The sequence below is a fragment of the Micromys minutus genome, assembly GCF_963924665.1.
Source record: "Micromys minutus genome assembly, chromosome: 3".
NCBI classification, from domain to species: domain Eukaryota; kingdom Metazoa; phylum Chordata; class Mammalia; order Rodentia; family Muridae; genus Micromys; species Micromys minutus.
Window position 1 is genome coordinate 78,500,689 of NC_137972.1, and position 12,111 is coordinate 78,512,799.

Consider the following 12,111-nt stretch of genomic DNA (forward strand, 5'->3'; position numbering starts at 1 on the left):
TGTGGTACATTTACACCATGGAGTACTACTCAACTGTTAGAAACAATGACTTATGAAATTTTTAGGCAAATGGATAGAACTAGAAAATATCATCGTGAGTAGTCACAAAAGCACACACATGATATGCTGTCACTGATAATTAGATACTAGCACCAGAAAGCTCTGAATACCCAAGAAACCACCCACAGTCCTTATAGAGCTCAAAAAGAAGAAAGGCTGAAGTGGGGAAGCCTCAGACCTTCTTAGAACAAAATAAAGAAAGAAATTGTGTATTCATCATATACTATTATGTAATAAATTTTGTGAGCTATTATACTATTTTATAAAATAAATAAATTAATAAAAAAGAAAATCTAAAGATCGATGCAAGGCACCCAAGAATAAAGGGTTAAACGGGTCCTAATATAAATCTTGTAAGAGGAGTTTTACTTTTAGCTTTAGAAAATGGAAAGATCATCTCAGAAAGAAATAGCTTGTGGAATAAAGAGCAAAAGTGGACTCTGCATAGACTACAACCTAATAAATATATGCCATTTGTAGGATCCTGGCAACAATGAAGAATGGCCGAGTCAGAAGAGTGAGCCCTAGTAGAAAAGTCAGTGAGAAGCTGTGAGCGTTCTGGGCAGGAGAAAAGATATCAGAGGTGTGCTCAGGAATTAATTTAGCTGAGTAAGATGCAGAATGAATTGGGAAGTGGAGAAAATAAGGGAAGGGAGACCAATCTGGATGTAATTTCAATTGTCTGGGTGGTGTGTAATTAGGCTTAAGTTAGGGCGGTAGCATGAGTGGAAAAAGGGAAATGTGTGTAAGAAGCATTAAAAAGACGAAGCAACATATTGGATTTTTGGTTGAGGGAAAATGAAGAGCCCAAGGAGGCTGGTCTGGACAATGGGAAGATAAATTATGCTATTAACTGAAATACATGAATTAGAGTTTGTTCCACAAGGATAAGGGCTGAACACTGGTGTTGCTGTGTTCTCTTTTCTTTTTTCTCATATTCCAGAGCTTTCCCCTAAACACAAGTGCTCAGTGCAGCTCATTGTGAGATCTCAGGTCCCTGAAAAGGATGCCGAGACATTTTTACATCCATTTGTGTCCTTTAAAGCATCTGACTTTTTAAAGGCTGAGATACCAAGACAAAAATTACATTTTTCAGCTTTGTAGATGAGAGTAGCAATTTGAGTGGGTTGCAAGAATACAGAGCCTATATAACATTAAGTCTGTGCCATTAAGTCAAATGTTTTTTTTTTTTTTTCATCTTTCTCATGGTTGAATATAGATGATGGCAGTAGGCAAAGTCACTCTGGGACTATGAGCAAAATCCAGAGCAAAATGATGGGGCGATTGTGCCTCAAGATGACTGGACAATGTCTACCTAGCCCATATAATTTCTCTAATCTTCATGTGACAGAGTAATACATTCTTGTTTACTTTGTTGTTAGGTTGAGTTTCTAATACTATAGCTAACTTTCTGCCAAATAATTCATAGCCCACGATTCTGGTTTTCATCCCGACATAGATTTTTTTTTACAGTATATTATTATTTGTCAGATGATTCTTGGAATTTGATTCTGTACTAAATGCCACTGAGAAAACAAGCAATTAATGTTAACCATATTCCCAAAACACCCCTGGCCAATGCTGATAGTGTGATAATGTTTCAAATTGATTTAAAATATAAATTGTCCATTTTGGGATATATTCAAAACAGTACTGGGTTTAGGAAAGCAAGCTAGGGACATATTAACTAGGTCCTATTTTTAACATTATTTTTATTACGTTTTTATGTAGCTATATACTTTGTGTGTATGAGGGGGAGACAAACACATACAGACTAGGGGCACTGAGACTGAGACTACATGCTACAAAGCCATGGATGTCAGAGAATTATTTGGAGAATTGTTTCTCTCCTTCCACCACATGGGTCTCAGTGATCATACATATATCTTTAGGCTGGGAGGCATAAGGAGCAGAATTCTAGGACAATGTGAATAATCTCTCACAGAGATAATGCCAAAAGCAATGGAAAAATAAAATCATGTACACGTAAACACACTGATATTATATTAAAACCATAGGAATCACTGACATTACCAGTTAAAGAATATGTTCTGCCATCCTCTGTATCTATAACAAAAAAATAAGCTAGCCACATAGCCAAGTAACTAGAGTTCCAAAATTTGAATGGTTAAGACAAGAGACTCACTTTAGCTTAAAAGTAAATAGTCAGACTAAAATTCATAGAATGACCTCGAAACAATGACAATGACAACAACAACAACAATAATAACAAAAATAACAAAACCAAAGGTAAATGCAGGCTGGAGATATAGCTCAACTAAGAAAGAGTTTGACTCACAAACATGCAGATGTGAGTTTAAATTCTAAAACCAACATAAGTCTGGTCATAATAGCACATACCTAATAGAAGCCTTTCTATGGACAAATAGGAATCAGAGACAACACAATCCCTAGGATCTCCTGGGTCAGCATGCCTGATGCATATAACAATGAAAAACAATAAAACTATACTCAAAAATAGTGCAATGTGAGGACTGGCATACAAGATATCCTCTGACTCCACTGATGGAGTCAGTGATCTGCTACACTGTCACTTAAGTAACTGCATTCTATACATACATGAACACACACACTCGTATACACACACATGGAGAGAGGCAGGAACTCAAATATCAAACAACACAACTAATTCATCAAGCAAAATTAAAAGATGAAAATGCCATTATGAAACTTACCACTTTGCACAGTGATTAGAAATGCTAATTAAACAGATAACAAATTCAACAGCTGATGCCTGTGCTGATTAACATAGGTTAAAAAGCATGAATTGTTAAGGTGGCTGAAAATTCCAACTATAAGATTTTGGAAGCAGAGGCCTTGGTGTCTCATTTTTAAGTGTGATCACCATTGTAGACAAATGAATTGATGAAATTGATCTTCACACTCACCACAAAGTCAAAGTTGAGCAAAGGCTGACAAACTTGATCAGAAGTGAGGTTGGCCTGAAAAGACAGGAATGGCATTCATTACAATTGATGAACAGTGATGAAGATGTTTGAAAACAAATGAGTACACAGCAGAACAGAAAGAACAACTAGGAGTTTAAAATGAGAAAAACTTCAAGAATGAAGTTGCTTTGTCTTATAAACATATTCAATAAATTCAAGCAGGTAGCAGTAAAAGGTGCCTTTCAGTCCGGAGAAACCCTCAGTAGTTGTTTGGTTTCTCTTGCTGCAAACAAACAAACAAACAAACAAACAAAAAACAAACCCAAACCAAAAACATCTAGATAAAACATCCTGATGAAGAAAGAGCATATTTGAAATATAGATTACACCCATCATCAGGTGAAGAAGCCAGGACAGGAATTCAAAACAGGAACCTAGAGGCAGGACCTGAAACAGAAGCCATTGAAGGATGCTGGCTACTGACTTGCTTCTTCATAGCCTATTAGTTTGATTTTATATATAATCCAGAACCACTTGCTCAGGAGTGGCTCTGCCCAATGTTGGCTCCAAAACAGTAATAAAACAAAACGCCCACATAGACATATCCACAAACCAATCTTATAAAAGCAACTCCTTAACTGAAGTTCCCTCTTCCTTGATGATTCCAGCTTATATGTCAAGTTGTCCAAAACTAACCAGAACATCATCAAGTATGGCAAAATCATGCCATGAGTGTCCCAGCAAGTAAATATTTTTGAAGAAATCTTCTGGTCAGTTAATTTTACCTTGTTTGTCATCAGAATAAAATAGAAGGTTCACAGGCATTTTTTTTTGTAAAATTCAAAGTGTTTTGTTCACTTTACAGAAACTAAAATAACTTCAAAGTTATTAAATGAAAGGTTGGTCCTCATTTGTCTTACCAAATGAAAAAACTGATTAAAATACTATGCACATTGACCCAAAATATAATTCCAACTGTTCATCTTATCAATAAAAAAGTTCAATTCAAATTACAGCATGTTTTCCTCCAAGATAATTTGTCATAAATATCTATATGTCTATATCTAGATAATATCTGCAATGTAATCTCAGAAAATATACAGATCTATAAATCAGATGTGTGGTTTCAAAGGAATTATTATTGTATATGCTTTTCAGGATCTTTGCTAAATGAACAGAGAGGCTGGCAAAAAGCCAACTGTTGGCATGTTCAAGTAGAGACAGAGAAGTAAACCTTCCCCTTCCTACTCTGCAGCAGTTTAAAACTGTAGCTTTTAAAGAACAATATCTTTATATACTTACAGGGCAATATCTAGGCAAACCAGTCACCCACACAATTTAGAAAAATAGTGCCAAATGTCATAGGAACTGGAATATGATCAGATTTGTATTATTATAACAACAATATTGTCTATTATATACAGAGTACCTTTCTCTGGATGAGCTAATTGTACACCACATGTTATCTTGAATTCTATTAATATGATTGATTCAAAATCAGCTTTCATGCACACAGCATTAGAGACATTCACTCACACAGATCCCAGTATGGGCTACCTAAAAATTAGTCTTGTTTCTAAAGAAGTGTCTTCATTTGAAATGCTAAGGTCAGGCAGTGCTGGAAGATGGAATTTGGGAGCTGAGAAGTGACTTAATTGGTAAAGTGCTTCATGTGAAAGCATGAGGAATTATGTAATTCTCCAAGAATCCACAGGGGGAAAAAAAGCTAAGGATGTGCATATGCAAATCCAACTCAGGAGAGGTAGCAACTGGGGGATGCTTAGGCATTGTTGGCCAGTCAATCTAGCCAATCAGTGAGCTACCAGTTCAATAAGAGAATGTGTCTTAAGAAATATATTAGAGAGTGATTGTATCAGATACTCAGTCTGAACCTGTGAACTTGCAAACACATACACATGCATATGTATATAAACACAAACACAGATAGGAAAAACTAGGCTCCACTTTTGCACTGATTACAATCCTGAAATGCAGCCTCTGTAAAATCAGAACAAATGATCCAACTCTAGGATACCAAGAATCATGTACACCTGTCAGTAAAAAGCCTTTGTCACTTGGCCATCCACTTAAAATGAGGACCCAGTGATACGGAGAGGCTAAACGACGTGGGAAATTCAAGTGGCTTTAACATGCTAGCTGGACACATTTCTGACTTGCTGTGAACCCTGTGAACTCTTGGTGAATGCAGAAATATTCTAAAGCTTATCAGAGAGATTGGAAATTGTCCAATTCCAGTCAGTACAGCACTTACATTATAAAAAGAGGGATGGCAAGACACTGGACCATAGTGAGAAACATCTGAAGTCACTTTCTGTAGTTAAGAAAAAAGATAATTTTAGTCATGAAGATAAAGCACTAAAATGTCTTTTGTCAGTGCTACTAGATTAGGGAAAAATAACTTCAAATTTACATTCTACTCATCCTCATTATTTTCTCATCTCTGTCAAAAAGCCAGAAAACACATTACCTGGTACTTGGTTGAGATAGGATTTCATTGTGGTACAGGGTGGCCTGGAAGTTGCTTTGTAACTCCATCCTGGTGTCTAATTTGTAGCATCTCTGCATCTGACCCCTTCATCGTGATGAATTACAGGTGCATCGTCCTACATCTATTCATTTCATTGTTTTAAAATAAAAAAGCCTGGAAAGTTCAGAAATAGCTTTAGACCCACTCTCATGAGTAACCAACATCCTTCCCAATCTTAGCTAAAATTTATCTCACATGCATCAATTGCTCAGTTCAACTCCATCAGCATCTTCACACTGGTCCCCCATGCTTCTGATGACTGGCATGTGCTGTTCCTCCTTCATGAAATGCAATATATTGTTCCCTGTGTTTATCAGATGAACTTAAACTCCCTTTCCCTTGCTTCCCAGTCTTTCTGACAGAGGCAAGAGAACCAAAATATGAGAAGCAGCTGCCCTTTTTTGCTTTTTTTTCATGGAATCCATGATGAAAAATAAGATAGTCTTGGAAGGAGGTAACATGGAAAGAAACTTGAAAAAGGGTGGGGGGAATCACTGAGGAAGCAGACAGAAGCCAGGCTCCAAAAAGTGTGCAGGAAGCTCAGAGGATGAGCATAGAGCCGATGCCTGCCATTCACTCTAGAGGGCTGACATTGGCACAGAACTAGGTCATATTCCCAAGAAGGGGGATATATTTTTCTTCTATAAATTATTTTCCCTTGGGATGATGGAGCTGCAAAGTTAGACTTTAAGCCTCTCAGTATTGACCAGTATTTTTGAGGATTGGTTAGTAAGACTTAAGGGCCAAGAGACCAAATATGTTCTAAAGTAAGAAAAGGATCCCTTCTGTAATATCTTCAAAAGCCTTAAAGAGATCTGGAATCTGGATTCTCTCTGATAGTAGAAAATGATACATCATTTAGTAACCATATAAATTTGATTCAAAAAATATTTATCGTAATACTCTGTGTCTGGTTTTCCTTTTGCAGTAAATTTTAACAAGGTCAAAAGAACTCAGCTTTGACCAGTTCTGCTACTAACTCCCTTGGGAGCTATAGCTGTTCCTCATATTCACCTGTGATCAATATAATTAACCCAGCAGGAGAGTACATATAGGGTTCCTGGTAAGCAACTGGAAACAAGTTCCTGTTCTGTCTAGAGAAATTCTCTGGCTCTAGTGGTTATATAGTTGGTTTTGAATGAATGAGTTGATTAAGTATGAAGATAGCAAGAGGGAAAAATAATGAGCAGAGACTAGAGAGCAAAATATAATCATATTGTTCACTTACAACATCCAAAAGAGACTAACTGGGGCAACTAGGTTGAGAGACAAGATTTTCAGTTTCATCTCTGTTGCTGTGTTTAAAAAACTGAAGAAAAGAAAGAAATAGAGATAGAGTGGGAGAGAGAGGAGAGAGGGAGGGAGAGAGAGAGAACTTTGATAAAAGTAATTTAGAGAGAAAAATGGGTTTATTTGTATTACACCTTTAGGTCACAATCTGTCACTGAAGGAAGTAAGGGCAGACATAGGAACTAAAGTAGGAACAAAGGAGGGACATTGCTTGTTGACTTAATCTCCAGCATAATCTCAGTATAGCTTTATCATATAGCCCACTCCACCTGCCCAAGGAATGGGAACAGTGAGCCCTTCTGTACTAGTTAATAATGAAGACAACCCCCCACATATATACCTACAGGTCAATATGATATATGATATTCTGTGATTGATATGTAGGTGAGGGCAGGCACAAGATAAGACAAGGCCTGTTATTAGGCAGTGGATAAGATAGACAGGGGCAGAGTTTTGGAAAGGCAAAGGAGAAAGGGAAGGGAGAAGAAACCAAGATGGAGGAAAAAGAAGATGATTTATCTCTGTGTGGCTTTAAATAGTCTCCGATGGCTATGAATATATTATATAGGATGGATTATTATAAGACAAATTGTCTTGTCTAGGTGGGCAGATGATATCAGATCAATTGGCCCTGAGTATACTGTGTAGACATTTTGTGGAGTGAGAATTTACTGATATAAATCTGATTGTTAAATTATCAGCCTCTAGAGTTTTGATTTTACTGGGTTGCTGGGAATGTAAGCAGGGTCTGCAGCAGGGAGCTGTGTCTACTGTTGGGACCAGAGAGTAACAGACTGGAATAGGAACTTAGGTAATCTGCCAAGTTCAGCTGAGATGAAAACACTCTGCCAATGGCCATGTGGCTCTACGATTCTGGCAATAGAGAGGTTTGGTGCAAATATTTCCTAATATTTGCCGACAATATTCCTCAGTTAAAGCTTTCCTCTCAGATGACCCTAGAATATGTCAAGGTGACTATTATAGACAACTGGGAAGGTAAGCAAAATAAGAAGAATAAGTAGCAAGGAGTAGATAAATGTCATCATCAAACCGGGAGCTTAAAACACCCAGCAAAAGAACTGAGGAGGGCCTGTTAAGACAGCCAGCTGGAATTGATAATTGAGAGTCCTTAGAGAAACAGTGTCTCTTTGATGAAGCAGTCAAGTAAAGGAATAACAACTAGTGGCAAATAGATTGCAAAACATCAAATCATCCAAACACCAGCAGAAATGACTAGGGATCCCCATGAAACAGTAATCCTGAAGGTCCCAAGTGAGAGATTTGGGGTCAGAGTACAATATAGTATTTGAACTTCCTGCTTCCTGTCAATATCTCATGCATTTTTATGACCCCTATTGAAATGTTTGCCTTTCCAGTAGTTTTCAGGTCACAATGGTCTTAATATCTTTGGCTACTTGCTTTTCTTGTTCCTCTGTCATAAGGTAAGGGGGCAACCTTCCCCCAGAGAGATCCAAAGGAGCACACTTCAGTGTGAGACAAGGTTTGCCTCAGACTCTGAGTGAGATCACAGCATGTACAGGTAGCACCTGGCAATTAGGAGAACAATTTATGCTCCAGGTCGTGACTTACTTTTGTTACCGGTCCATAACCATGACTATTTAGTCTCCATTTTACAATTCAATTTATTATAAAATGAAAGCCTGGTAAGACCTGTTTCTTCCTTTGTACTGCCCTCAGCAGTGAGTGTTCAGGACAGCAGGCCAGGGGTGGGGCAAGGCTAGTACAGAACCGTTAAGAGTGGGGTACAAGAGACGGGATGTCCTAAAAGAAGTTTCTATCTCCAGTGTTTCAATTCATGATTCACTAACTTAGCAGAACCTGCCCTTGACTCCGCCTTTAGGTATCTGCAGCACCTCTGAGTGATGTTTCAAAGAGACTTGAGACTTGTAACCTTTACAAGTGTAACCCAATAATGCTCCACATTAATAGTGCACTTGTTAAAATCATTTATATTCCCTGTCATATTTTATTCTTTCTTCACTTCTGTTAGGAAACCATGATTCTTTTTTTTTTTTAAGGTCAGGCATTACATTCTAAAATATGAGATGCAACAGCAAGTCTTTTATGCAAATACTAAGGGACACACAAGAGTAAATGAAAACAATTTATAATGTGTGCACTTCTAAATCAGCTGGTGCTTAATAAAAAACAAAGTTTAGACAAATGTTCTCCATAAATCACTTTTGAGTTTATTTAGCATTCTTCTCCAGCACAACACACAGCTCTTCGTTTAGCAGAGGCACTGACTGGGTGGAGTGTTGACAAGAATTCCCTGTGTGTTTCATATATCCATTCTTCTGAATTTTATTTTTCTGATTTTATATCATTTCTCTCAAGCTAGAAAATTTTATGCAGGCAAGTGTATGTGTGAGCAGAAAATGAAAGTTTTATATAAAATAAATAAGTATCTATACTCAGTCTGACAATTCAAGTTAGCCACTTGTTATTTTTTTTTTTTTTTGATAGTGAAGATCTAAGATGTAGAAAACCTGAATTCATTTATGTTTCTTTGACTCGTGTCCTGACCATTAGTGAGTGTTATACACGTCCTTAAACATTCCCTGCTCATCTATTTCACATCACCACTACATTCTCTACCCTGGTCCATATAGCAGTTCACGGCTAACCTGTTATGCATGACCTATTTTCTTTAATTCCTCTTCTTTCTTTGACATCTACAGTTTACAGAGAAGTCTGATTGATGTTGATACAACATGTAGCACTGAAGGACTTCCATCTTCCCTACAAGGCATATATTAAGTTTTTGGTCAAGCCTTGGCATTATGCTATTAAGAATGCAATAGATCAGAAAGATGTAGTAGCCGGAAATTATATACCCATAAAAATTTCAAAAACTACAAAATTACAGGGAACAAAAAGAACTGAAGTACATGAAGTTGCTGAAGTTACAGGACAACAAAATGCCTACTATCTATAAAGAATACTATTTGCCCCAAAAGAAGGGCACACACACACAAACACAAACACACACACATACACACATACACACAAGCACACACATACACACATCACTGCATCTGTTGCTGCCACAGATGCCAATGCTACTGTTGCCACCTCTAAGTAGATTGACACCAACACACAGATATGTGATTAAACTAGACTTATAACCAGGAAAAAAAAGAAACAAATTAAGTGGATTGACCATTGTCAAGTGTAGCTTAACACGTCTGAATATCACTCCTGGGAGTGGCAGACATATGCACATTTGCATTCACTTACAGGTTCTTTTATGCTACAAGACCTCATAGGATACATTAAGAATAGAAGCAAGGTAATGAACTAGAGTGAGCAGTCCCAAATTACACTGAACTAAAGGAAGGGTTCACAGTAGATTGGCACCCTGAGCAAATCATAAAGCTTCATCTCCCTGCTCATATCTTTACAATATATGAAGTAAAACAAAAAAAAGAATAAAACAAGAAAAAAACAAAAACAAAAAACAAAACAAAACAAAAAAAATCAAAAACCACTGAGCTACAGAAAAAATAATAGCAACACCATCTTTCTCCTTCACCTACGAATGCATGATTGGAAAAACTGTGAAAGGGAGAAGCATCTATCTGTGAAGTAAGGGTTCTGAGTACAGATCTTAGGCCAGTACCAACAGAGATTCCACATCACTATGGGACAGAAAAGGATGTCTCCAACAAGATCAGATTGTATGTGACATAAAGAAAATGAAAGAAATTCCAGGGTCTCTGAAAGTGTCTATGGAGAGAGACACCTTCAACTGATGACTAAAGTTTACTGTGTTAAAGTATTAAGATAAACATAATTCAGACAGAGGAGGGTAAAACTCTCATCCACATTGTGCTACAAGCATGCATTTGTCAGAAGGCTAAGCATGGAAAGCAGGTACTGACAGAAAAGTACAATGATTCCAGCTTTTACTATAATAAATAGTATTGGCAGAAGAATTTGAAGCATGGGGTATACATATATTATTAACAGTAATGACAAAAAGCAAACTTAGCTCAAGTCCTAAGTTGATTGCATGTCTTACCATGAAATCCCGAGAAGAGGAAAGTCAATGTCTAGATAGAAATTCTGTTTACATCCAGCTCTACTAGTGTCTATGAGATGTTAGTCATTCAATGAAACACTATGACATAAGTGTTAGGGGAAGGAGTAGGGTTTTTTTGTAAAGATACAAAGCAAATGACACAGTCAAGCCAGGTATGAAAGTATCCACAATTGATGTGTTAAAGGATTTAGTGTAAAAATGTTTTATATACATGAACAGATGGAGAAACCCGGCAGAGCAATGGAAAGTATAGAAACAAATCAAGTGGAAGTGCTAAAAATAAGGATACTAAAGAAAATTATGTCAGCAATAATTATTTGAGCAGCCTTGAGGATAAGTCAACAGAAAACACCCAAATAAACACACAAAAGAAAACATCCAAGAACTGTATGAAAGCAATAATTTGTGTGAAATATAAAATATAACAGATAATTGTATCTTCATAGAAATAAAAGGGAGAAAAATATTACTGGTAGAATATATAAAGTAATAAAACTAATAATTTTCCAAAGACAGTAAAAGATACAAAAATACCAACCAAGGATATATAGAAAACCTCCAAGCTATAAAAAAGATTCAAACAAATTAAAACTATAGAATATTATACAGACTTCTTAAAATCAAAGATTCAAATAAACAAGTAAAAGGGGGTGGGGCATGTCATATAGAGAGAAATTAAACTAATTAGAACAGATTTTTCATTAGAAACATGGCAAGCTAACAAAATAATGTAGTGACACCTCTAAATTACTGAAAAACGTCAGTCTACATTTTTATAACCAACAAAATGATATTTTTAACACTTTAGAGGATTTTAAAAGTAGAACAATTGAAAGACATGAATTTCATCAAAATGCAGAATGCTTTTACTGGAAATATAATTCCAGACAGAAATTTGAATCTGACATAAATATAATAGAATCTTGAGGTGTTCAAAAACAAGGCTAAATAAAAAGGTAGTTTCCTTTTACTTAAAGATTAATTTTATTTTTAATTATGCACATATGTGTACCTGAATGTGAGTTGGTGCATGTGTGAGTTCATGTCCTCACAGCATCCAGAAGAGGGCGTCAACTCCCGTAAAGCTATGAGCCTCTTTACTCAGGTGATGAGACTCAAACTCTGTTCTGCACAGATGGACTTCTCACCAGTTAAACATCGGTCCAGTCCCTGAAAATGCACTTACCTTAATTCTAATGACCCTAAAATATAATTTATTATCTCAACAAAAAATAAGA